Consider the following 11,372-nt stretch of genomic DNA (forward strand, 5'->3'; position numbering starts at 1 on the left):
CATCTAAATGGGTTAGATCAGCTAAGGGATCCAAGGCTAAGGATTCCCTCTAGTTACAATTAACAGCCCTGTCAACAATATCAATGGAGTAACACGTATCATCATCAGCAGGTTCAGTCGCCTTACGAGCAAGACAGAACTCAATGGTGTCATCCCCTACCTCTAAGGTTATGATTCCGCGTTTGACATCTATTACAGCCCCAGCTGTATGTAAAAATGGTCTACCTAAAATAATAGGTATCTGACTGTCCTCTGTAATGTCCAAAACAACGAAATCGACAGGAATAAAAAACTTACCCACTCGAACGGGTACATCCTCTAAGACTCCTAAAGGTCTCTGAGTCGATCTATTTGCCATCTGAAAGTCGGTCACCTTAAGTCTACCAATATTTAGCTTTTCGCAAACAGAATATGGCATGACACTGACACTGGCCCCTAAATCACAAAGGGCCTTTCCAATTTCGTGGTTACCTATAGTGCAGGGAATTGAAAAGCTACCCGGGTCCTTTAATTTAGGTGGTATGTTAATTTGCGAAAGAGCATTACATTCTTCCACAAAAGCAACAGTACCATCATCATGAAAATTTCTCTTACGATTCAAAATGTCATTCATGAATTTAGCGTAATAGGGTACCTGGGTAATTAGATCAGTGAAAGGAATGGTTACCTCAAGATTCTTGACCATCTCCAAAAACTTACCAAACTTGCGCTCCAGCTTAGTATTCTTTAAACGCTCCGGATACGGGACCGCAACACTGGCCGTAGGATCAGCAACCTTCGGCTTCCGTAAATTTAAAACCTCCGTCAAATCATCAATGCGTATAGAATCATGCAAATTAACTGACGGATTTGCGTCCTGCGCTGGAGACCCACTCAATCGACCATTGGGCTCGAACAGTTTCTGGTCAGAAACTTATTCGTCAGGAAATTCAGTCGATCGACCGATATTATTGGTCGATCGACCACATGCGCTGGGTTCAACTAGTTTCTGGTCAGAAACTTTTTCATCTGAGATTGGTCGGGACTATTTCTTTCGGCTACTTGTCGTTAGGAGCACCTAGACCAAAACACAATTTATAACTTCACAAACAACTCTACAATTAGTAAAGAGGCAAGTAAAGGTCGAATCCCAAGGGACGGGAATTGAGATGAGATTTCTATTGCAACTAGTGGTGTCTTAGGGGTGTCACAATTGGGGTTTGAATAGAAGATCACTAAACTAAATAGCAATGAAAGTAAACAAGCAAGATGAATTAAAAGGGATGTAAACATATTGATAAAAAGCACTAGGGTGTCATGGGGTCATAGGGGATTCATGGGAATTGATTATACAAACATGTTCTCAAATTATAAGCAAGCAATTATTGTTGTGATGGATCGAGTTGGTTTATATCTTACAATCCTAGGAAAGTTTGGGTCCCAGAGCCGAATCGATTAGATTGTACAACACCTACAAGTCGACTTAGTCTTCCCTACTCAACAACATGCATGGTCTAATGAGACTCGAGTTGGTTTATGTCTTACAAGTCTCATTGAAAAGATAGGTGATGGGTAAAAAATGCAAGGATTCATAGGCTCGCATTTCATCAAACATAACATGTGCATGAGTTGAGATGAGAACAAGCAAGCAAATAAACCATGAAAGCATATTAATTTAAGCATGAATCATTCCCCATGTTGGATTCCCCTAATTACCCATTAACCCTAGCTAAGTGACTACTCACTCATTATCATGTTGAACATGCTAGCAAGGTTGTCAATCATACCAACAAAGTGAAACATGATGAATAAATGAAAGTAATTAACAATAATTAAAAAGAGGATTAAGAGAATTATACCTACTAATGATTCCAATAATAAAGCAAAGAATAAAAGAAGTACTTGATGCTTGATTGGAAGGTTGTCAATCTCCCAATAATAACACAAATAATCTTCTATTACCTAAAATAAAGGATGAACAAGAGAGAGATTAAGGAAATAAAACTTGTATTAAAACTTGATTAATTGTTGATTACAAAATTAAAGAGAGATTTGATTGATATTAACTACACTAAAGATTGCTAAGAAGAACATGCTCTTCTCATTAGACTAATGGGGTATTTATAGTGGGAATTAGGTGGATGAATTAGGGTTAACTAAGGGCTTAAACGACGATTAAGTCCCTACTTAAGGAAACGCCGGTCTTTTTGGAAGGATGGGCATCTTTCTTGAAGCTTTAAGAAACGAAATTGGTCTGCCCTGGAATCCGTGCGTCTTAGGCACGGGACGGGCGGATTCGGTGGTCTCTGCCCGGGCGTCTTGGGGTGAAGACGGGCGTCTTCTGGAGCTACTGCTCGGGCGTCTTGGGGAGAATACGCACGGATTGTGGTGAGGGGGACGGGCGTCTTCTGGGGAAGACGGGCGGATTGCTGGCCAATCTGCTTTCTTCTTCTTTTCTTCCCTTTTCTTCATAAAAGCCTTGGGGATTTCCTCGGGGATGCAAGGATCTTTTCTCATCATTGCCCATCTACTATAGTATGTACAAAGGCCTTCTAATCTTGTCTCTCCTTGATGCTTGGTCATTGAATTCAATCAATTTAGTCTCATTTTGCCATGAAAATGCAAGGTTTGCACTCCTTTTCTACCAAGGACACAAAACCTCAAAGAATATGCAAAACAAAGAACTAAAGATAGTAAATGACCCAAATATGCACTAAAAAGCATGGGAATAAGGCTAATTCGGGGACTAAATGTGCTCTAATTATGGTCACATCAAATATCCCCAAACCGAACCTTTGCTCATCTCGAGTAAAGAGGTGACAAAGACTAGGACCATTGTTTAAACTAACCTAATAACATAGCCGATATGAGACAATTAGTGGGTCTCACTCCGCCTCTTCAACTCACAACAAGACAACCATGAGGTAGGATGCCTTCTTGCAAGGCAAGGTGGGTCTTGCAAAAATGGCGACACATCCAAACATTAAGCACACAAAATCAAATATTGGATGCATCTACAAAAGAATAGCCACTTTCCTTATCTAAGTGGCGGAAATTATCTACAAGGGAAGCAATTCAAGGGTACACACTCCTTCATAGATGCGATTTGTTCAAACTACTAAGCCTAGAAGGATACCAATAAATCACCTCCAAATTGTGTCAAGCTAGGGTACCTTTGTCCTCAATCGTTAAATGCTTTTGTCAAGAGTAGACTCCCTATGGTGTTAGAAACACTGGAGGATCGCGGAATTCCCCCTCTTGCCTAGACAATAAGAAGGGTCGTCCCCTCTCTACCATGCAAAAAAATAGATACGATGGATAAAGGAATCAATAGATATTTGAGTTTCACTTTGGGAGTTTGCTTTGTTGTTGTTTTTCCCCCCAATTTCATTGTGGCATATAACTTTTGAGAACACTTTCTTGCCATTTCTTTTTGATTTTTGGCATTTCAATACTTGACAACTTTCAACTTTTCTTTGCATTTCTTTTAAACATTTTCAAAGTCACCCCATATGTAGTGAGGGTGGCTTATATTTGAAGATTTAGGAGTTCTATTTTTGCTCCTCTTTTCATTTGATGCATTTTTTGCAAACTTTCTTTCACTTTTCATTTCATTGAACTCAAATTGATTTCTTTTTGTGCCCATTCCCTTTAGTGACAAAAATATGGTAGAACATGGATGATGGATGCATGGTTGCAAGGGTCACCTTGAATAAACGGTAGCCAAGGAGTTATCACACCACAAGGTACTCTTGACTAGGCCTTAATCCATGGGTCAAAGGATACTAGCATGACACATGCTAGGGTGTTTTACAAATATTCTAACAAGCAAAGTCTTAAGAAGAAAAAGCATCTACTAGGGCCTATATACACTTGTCAAGCTTCCCAAGTGGATGGTTTCACAAAATTTTTCTAACATGCAACTACATGCCATGATGGAACTAACATATAAACATCCTAATGCAAATGATTCTACCAACTAATATGACATATAAACTAAATGCAAGTCCTAAGTTCACATTGTTATACCGCATCAATCAAAATAAAGCCACATAGTCATTAACATAAAGAGGAAAAAGGAGATTGGAAAGATCATACCATGCGGTCTTCAATATCCTCATGTCTCGGATGTGGCGTAGTCGATCAATGTGAACAAGGATAAAACAAACACAATATATACAACAATATATGCATGACTACACTACAAAGGAAATGTACTTGTTTTTGGTTTTTCAAATTTTCAAATTTTTTTTGGATTTTTCAATTTTTCAATTTTTTTGGATTTTTGAATAGAAAGTTAAGTTAGAATTCCCCATCTCCACACTAATATGGGCATTGTCCTCAATGGCCAAAATGATGGGAAATCATGCAAGCATGATGCATGAATTCTATACTAAATGCAAGCTACACTAATCTACACTACATGATGCAAGGGTTTTTGTTTATGACGGAGAGCGTAATTTAGATTACCTCCCGTTGCGTATGCATGTACTTCCCAAAACGGAGTTAGACATTATTTCTAATGTCAAGTTGGGGGTGGTTCATGCACACACATGCAATGCATGAAATTAAATTTGTCATTTTGGATTTTCAAATGTGGGAATAATAAAATAAGAACACCTCAATGGGGCCTAGGTGTTAGTCCTCTATGTTGCTAGGACTCAACCAACCATGATCAAGATAAATAAATAAAACAAAGAAAGAAGTAAGCAAACCTCAGGAGGGTAGGAGCCTCCAAAGCTTGCTAGTCTTCCACCATATCATCATTATCATCATCTTCCTCACTAGAAGTAGAATCATCACCACTTCCCTCTTCACTTTCTTGCTTGCTTTCTTCATCATCCTCTTCTTCTTCTTCACTAGCCTCTTCTTCAATGTTATCATCAACAACCTCATCACCGACAACCTCATCATCACCCGGAATACCCCTAGATGCACTCGGAAAGAAGACCTCCCTATCCGCCCAACTAGGCAAAGCACATGAAGGATCAAGTAGTCCTTGCCTAGGTAAATGAAGAAGGGGTGGATATTGGGCTAAATAAGCATCTTCCCGATCCTTAAAAGCTTTCTTGTGCATCTCTTGCATAAGAAGAGTCACATAATCTTTGTTTGCTTCAACACCTTCGGGTTTGAACTCTTTGTACATGAAAGGATAGGGTGGTGTGACAATGGAAGTGGAGGGCATTTCAATTTCACCCTTTTGTTGTCGGATAATGTATTCAGCTTCTTTTGAGAGGGGAAGGAGGTAGTTGGTCCGATGGACACTCAAACGACATATCTTTGAAGGCAAATTAAAAGATCTAGCCTCACTAGTGAGCCACCCATATTTGGTGTCAAGAGGGTTATGGGTAACCCACTTGTACTTGTTAATCATAGCATCCATGTCAATGAGATGACCACCCTTCTTTGCCTCATACTTGCCATCCTAGTTGAAATTCGGATCAAAGTACTTAGCCAAAAGAGTGACTAGACCTCCATTCACAATAACGGTGGTTCCTTGCTTCCCACAATCAACATTTAGCCATCTTTGCACCAAAAGCCTTAGAGAATTGTAAGGCTTGGTGAATTCCCTTCCAACATTTAAGACCGACTCAAGAAGAATACAATCGAGCTTGGTAAAGTGGTTGGTGTCTTTTCTTGCAATGATGGTATTTCCGATGACCTTATGCCACACTCTAATGCCCGGATGGTGGACTAATAGAGCGCGACTAGCATGATAGTTCTAAAATTTCCTTCCGGAAATCGTCTCCCAAAGAGGAGCGGGGTCATACTTGCCAAAATTCTTGAAATAACTAGGTGAATCACTAAGACCCAATACATTACCAAATTCCTCAAAGGTCATGCACCTACTAACATTAGCAAGGCGGAACTCGATGTTTTCTCTTGCCTCTACCTTATTAACTTTCAAAGAACTCAAAAATTCTAAGGTAAGGGAGGGGTATGTCAATTCTTTTGTAGCAAACAATTTTTCCAACCTCATGGCTTTAAAGAAGGCTTTAGTTTGCTCAATGACACCCAACTCATTCAAGGCATCTTCACATATAAACTTGGTGGATAGAAAGGCTTTTCTAGCATACTTGGTAAATGTTTCCCTATGCGAGTTAGAGATGAAAATTACCTCCGGATAGTTCGAAAGTTGAGCAATTTCCGGAGTTGTTGATGTTGTTGCTTCCAAGGGAGGTTGTTGTTGTTGCACTTCCAAGTTTGAGCTAGCTACCACCATAGCCAATGAGGCTTTCTTTACTTGAAGACACTTTTGTCTTGTTGAGAGTGCCTTTGTCTTAGGTGCCTTTGTTGCTCCTTTTGTCCTTGCCATTGATGATTGAACCAAGAAAAGAGTGAAAATCTTCAATTTCCAAGTATACCCAAATCGATTTTAAGATGAAAGGCTATGCCTTTATAATTTCAAAAATCGACTCAAAGGTTGAAGATTTTGGTGCTTGGTTTGATTTTTGTTGGAAGAGGAGTGATTAATTTTTGTTAGAAGGATGTTTTGATTTGATTTTGATGAATGTGATTGAGGAAATCTTGTTTTGGTGATGGAGAGGATGAGGGTTTTGAGTTTTGGGGTTTATGGGTAGTGTTTTGAATGAAGGAATGAAGAAATGAATGTGGGAGGGAGTTTATAAAAGACCCAAAAAATTTGAATTGCAGGGGGAAGACGGGCGGTTTTCCTTCGGGACGCTCGGATTTTGTCTGTTTTGGCATCAGAGTTCTCGCCTAAAGACGGGCGTCTTTCAGCAAAGACGCTCGGATTGTTCAGCTGCGGGACGGGCGTCTTTCACTGAAGACGGGCGGATTCTCTTCCAGTGAATTTTCTTGTTTTTCCCAGCCAAAAAGACGGGCGTCTTTTCTTTCAGGACGGGCGGATTCTCTTGCAGGACGCCCGGATTAATCAACAGTCCAAAAAATTCAAATTCTCAGCTCAGATGGACGGGCGTCTTTTGACTAATATGCCCGGATTGCCTGAAGACGGGCGTCTTCTCATGAAAACGCTCGGATTCTGCCCCTTTTTACCCGGATTCAGCTTCTTCCGTGCTCTTGCATATCCCTTGTCATTTTCCATTCTTCAAAATCCCGTGTTCTTCATTGTGGGGGCACTACTAGGCATTAATAGCCTAGGCAATTGCTATGCCCACACTAAGCTAAAGCACTACACATCAATCAAATTCATTAGTCCCTCCCTCACTTCTCTCAAAAATGATAATTATCTTGATCAAAACATAAAAATCCAAAAGTGACAAAAATGCAATGTAAGAATTAAAATGCGAGTTAGGGAGTTAGAAATATTTACAAATGGTGGTTTAGGGAGGACTCCACCAAACTCTCATCCTTAGTGAGATGTCATGGGGGCATGGCCAAGGTGTTGTTGATGTTGCTCAACACCTTGAAGAAGTAATCAAAAGCTTGTTCATTATCATGATAAAGATCTTCAATAGATCTTTGCCCTTATTGTCGGTCTTGATCGATAGCATTACCAATATAGGGATTGAAAATCCCTTCAAACTCATCGTCCCAAAGACCACAAACATCATCTACTTGATCACTAAAGATCTCTTGAGTTGATAGAGACAACTCTCCCAATTTCTTGTTTTGGCCAATGAGGCCATCCTCTTCACTTGTCATAGGTGAGCTTTTCAAGCTCTCTTTGTTACAATTCACTTGCTCTTTGAATGGAGCATCTTCAATTTTCTTCTTCCATTGGAATTCCGACTTCTTCCTATCATCCCTCCGGCTATAATGATCAACCATAAAACATGGTTCATGCAAATGGGGAGCTCTCATGGTCTTTTCAAGATTGAAAGTTATGCTCTCATCTCCCACTTCTAGAGTGAGCTCTCCATGCTTCACATCAATCACCACACCCGCGGTGTGTAAGAAAGGTCTTCCTAGAATGATCGGAATGATGGAGTCTTCTTCCATGTCAACAATGACAAAGTCCACCGGGATGAAAAATTTCCCAATTCTTATGGGAACATCTTCCCATATCCCTAATGGTGTCTTCGTCGATCTATCGGCCATTTGGAGTATGATATTGGTGCATTTAAGCTCTCCCATCCCCAACCATTTACTCACCGAGTACGGCATAACACTCACACTAGCCCCTAAATCACATAAGGCTTTGTTGATCGTGGTGTCGCCAATGGTACACGGTATTGAGAAGCTTCCCGGATCTTTGAGTTTTGGAGGTGAACTCCCTTGAAGTATTGCACTACTCACCTTAGTGAAGGCGATAGTCTCAAGCATCCGGATCGACTTCTTCTTTGTGAGGATGTCTTTCATGTATTTTGCATAGGCCGACACGTGATTGATTAATTCCGTGAAAGGAATCGAGACTTCCAAATTCTTCACAATTTCCATAAATTTTCCAAGTTGGTCATCAAACTTGGGCTTGGCTTGACGACTTGGAAAAGGAAGTCTAAGCGCAATGGGCTCCTTCTCCTTGACCTTGTCTTCATTTTTCTTTGAAGCTTCTTCTATTGATGGTTCTCCATCCTTGGAGTTTTGCACAATTTCTTCTTTGTCACTAGCTTCCACAACTTCATCCCCAACTTGCTTCTTTGGTGCTTCATACCTTGTACCACTCCTCAAGTGAATGGCACTAACCGTTTCATGTCTTGGGGGATTACCTTGAGGTGGTAATTGCCCTTTTTGTCTTTGTGAGCTTGAAGATGCTAGTTGAGTCAATTGGGTTTCCAACATTTTGGTGTGGGCTAGAATGTTGTTGATGGTGATTTCCTTTGCTTGACTATCCTTTTGCATTTGAGTGAAAAACTCTTGTTGATTCTTTTGCATTTGAAGGACCGCTTTTTGGACATCAAAACCTTGGTCATTTTGTTGATTGTATGGAGATTGATTTTGGTAACCTTGGTTTTGGTTGTAAAAGGGTCTTTGATTTTGGTTTCTCATTGGAGGTGGGGTGTATGTTGTTTGAGGGTTTTGAACATTTTGGCTTTTGTATGAGAGATTTGGATAGAATTTGGTGTTTTCATTGTAATAGTTGGAATAAGGGGTACCACTCTTGTATGCTTGGAAAGCATTCATTTGTTCATTTGTTCCCCTACATTCACTTTGGTCATGTCCCAAAGTTCCACAATTCTCACATATCCCACTTGGGATTGATGAAGATGCCGTCATGGCATTAACATGATGCTTTGGTGATTTTGAGGCTTCTTCAAGTTTAGCCATAGCTTTTTCAAACTTCAAATTGATGGTATCAATGTGAGCACTAAGTTGAGCACCCAATTGAGTAACGAAGTCCACTTCATGCTTTCCTCCTCTAGTAGCTTTGCGAGGTCTACTATATTGTGAGTTATGGGCCGCCATTTCCTCAATTTTGTTCCAAGTTTGATTGTCATCAACTTCGGTGAACATTCCATTTGATCCCATGTTGAGAATGTTCCTTGAATCTTCATAAAGACCGTTCCAAAATTGTTGTACCAAGAACCACTCGCTAAGTCCATGATGAGGACATGAGCGACAAATTCCCTTGAATCGCTCCCAAGCTTCATACAAAGATTCTTCATCCCTTTGCTTAAAACCCGTAATTTGAGCTCTTAGCATGTTAGTCTTTTCCGGTGGATAGAACTTTTTGTAGAAAGCTAGAGCCAATTTCTTCCAAGAATCAATTTCGAGAGTAGCCTTATCAAGGCTTTTCAACCATTGTTTTGCGGTGCCAATTAGAGAAAAAGGAAATAAGACCCATCGAATTTGGTCTTGAGTTACACCGGTTTGAGAAATCGAATCACAATAATCACAAAAAGCCTCCATATGAGAGTGAGGGTCTTCACTAGGCATCCCCCCAAATTGGCTTCTTTCGACTAATTGGATAAATGCGGATTTGGCAATAAAATTCTCGGTTAGGTGTTGTGGTGTGGGAGTACCATTGGGTAGGTTCTTCTCGGTGGGTACGGAATGTGATGAAAACTTAGGCATTGTGGGTTGATTTTGTGTTGGATTTTGTGTTGGGTTCTCCTCACCTTCTCTTGCAAAAGGGTTGATGAACTCAATAGTTGGTTGAATAACGTCACTAACACCTCTCAAAGTTCTCCTAGCAAGTCTTCTATTGGTTGTCAAAGTCCTTTCAATTTCAGGATCAAAGGGTAACAAGTCACCTTGTGACCTTCTAGACATGCAAAATATCAAACAACTCAAAAACAATTAGAACAAACCTTGAGGAGTTTTACTTCCCCAAGGCAAAGAAAGACACAACTAATAATAATATAAGAAAATCTAAATCAAGTTAACACCGTCCCCGGCAACGGCACCATTTTTGGTCGGGACTATTTCTTTCGGTTACTTGTCGTTAGGAGCACCTAGACCAAAACACAATTTATAACTTCACAAACAACTCTACAATTAGTAAAGAGGCAAGTAAAGGTCGGATCCCAAGGGACGGGAATTGAGATGAGATTTCTATTGCAACTAGTGGTGTCTTAGGGGTGTCACAATTGGGGTTTGAATAGAAGATCACTAAACTAAATAGCAATGAAAGTAAACAAGCAAGATGAATTAAAAGGGATATAAACAATTGATAAAAAGCACTAGGGTGTCATGGGGTCATAGGGGATTCATGGGAATTGATCATACAAACATGTTCTCAAATTATAAGCAAGCAATTATTGTTGTGATGGATCGAGTTGGTTTATATCTTACAATCCTAGGAAAGTTTGGGTCCCGGAGCCGAATCGATTAGATTGTACAACACCTACAAGTCGACTTAGTCTTCCCTACTCAACAACATGCATGGTCTAATGAGACTCGAGTTGGTTTATGTCTTACAAGTCTCATTGAAAAGATAGGTGATGGGTAAAAAATGCAAGGATTCATAGGCTCGCATTTCATCAAACATAGCATGTGCATGAGTTGAGATCAGAACAAGCAAGCAAATAAACCATGAAAGCATATTAATTTAAGCATGAATCATTCCCCATGTTGGTTTCCCCTAATTACCCATTAACCCTAGCTAAGTGACTACTCACTCATTATCATGTTGAACATGCTATCAAGGTTGTCAATCATACCAACAAAGTGAAACATGATGAATAAATGAAAGTAATTAACAATAATTAAAAAGAGGATTAAGAGAATTATACCTACTAATGATTCCAATAATAAAGCAAAGAATAAAAGAAGTACTTGATGCTTGATTGGAAGGTTGTCAATCTCCCAATAATAACCTAAATAATCTTCAATTACCCAAAATAAAGGATGAACAAGAGAGAGATTAAGGAAATAAAACTTGTATTAAAACTTGATTAATTGTTGATTACAAAATTAAAGAGAGATTTGATTGATATTAACTACACTAAAGATTGCTAAGAAGAACATGCTCTTCTCATTAGACTAATGGGGTATTTATAGTTGGAATTAGGTGGATAAATTAGGGTTAA

At 39.6% G+C, this 11,372-nt stretch overlaps 1 non-coding gene across 1 annotated transcript; it reads left to right on the forward strand.

The window, feature by feature from the left end:
- Nucleotides 1-9,436: 9,436 nt before the first annotated feature.
- On the forward strand, nucleotides 9,437-9,543 carry LOC141610334 (small nucleolar RNA R71). The gene has a single exon (XR_012528237.1). It is a non-coding gene; the product is annotated as a small nucleolar RNA R71 (small nucleolar RNA).
- The last annotated feature ends 1,829 nt before the right edge of the window (nucleotides 9,544-11,372 follow it).

This window comes from Silene latifolia, chromosome 10 (assembly GCF_048544455.1).
Source record: "Silene latifolia isolate original U9 population chromosome 10, ASM4854445v1, whole genome shotgun sequence".
Taxonomy (NCBI): domain Eukaryota; kingdom Viridiplantae; phylum Streptophyta; class Magnoliopsida; order Caryophyllales; family Caryophyllaceae; genus Silene; species Silene latifolia.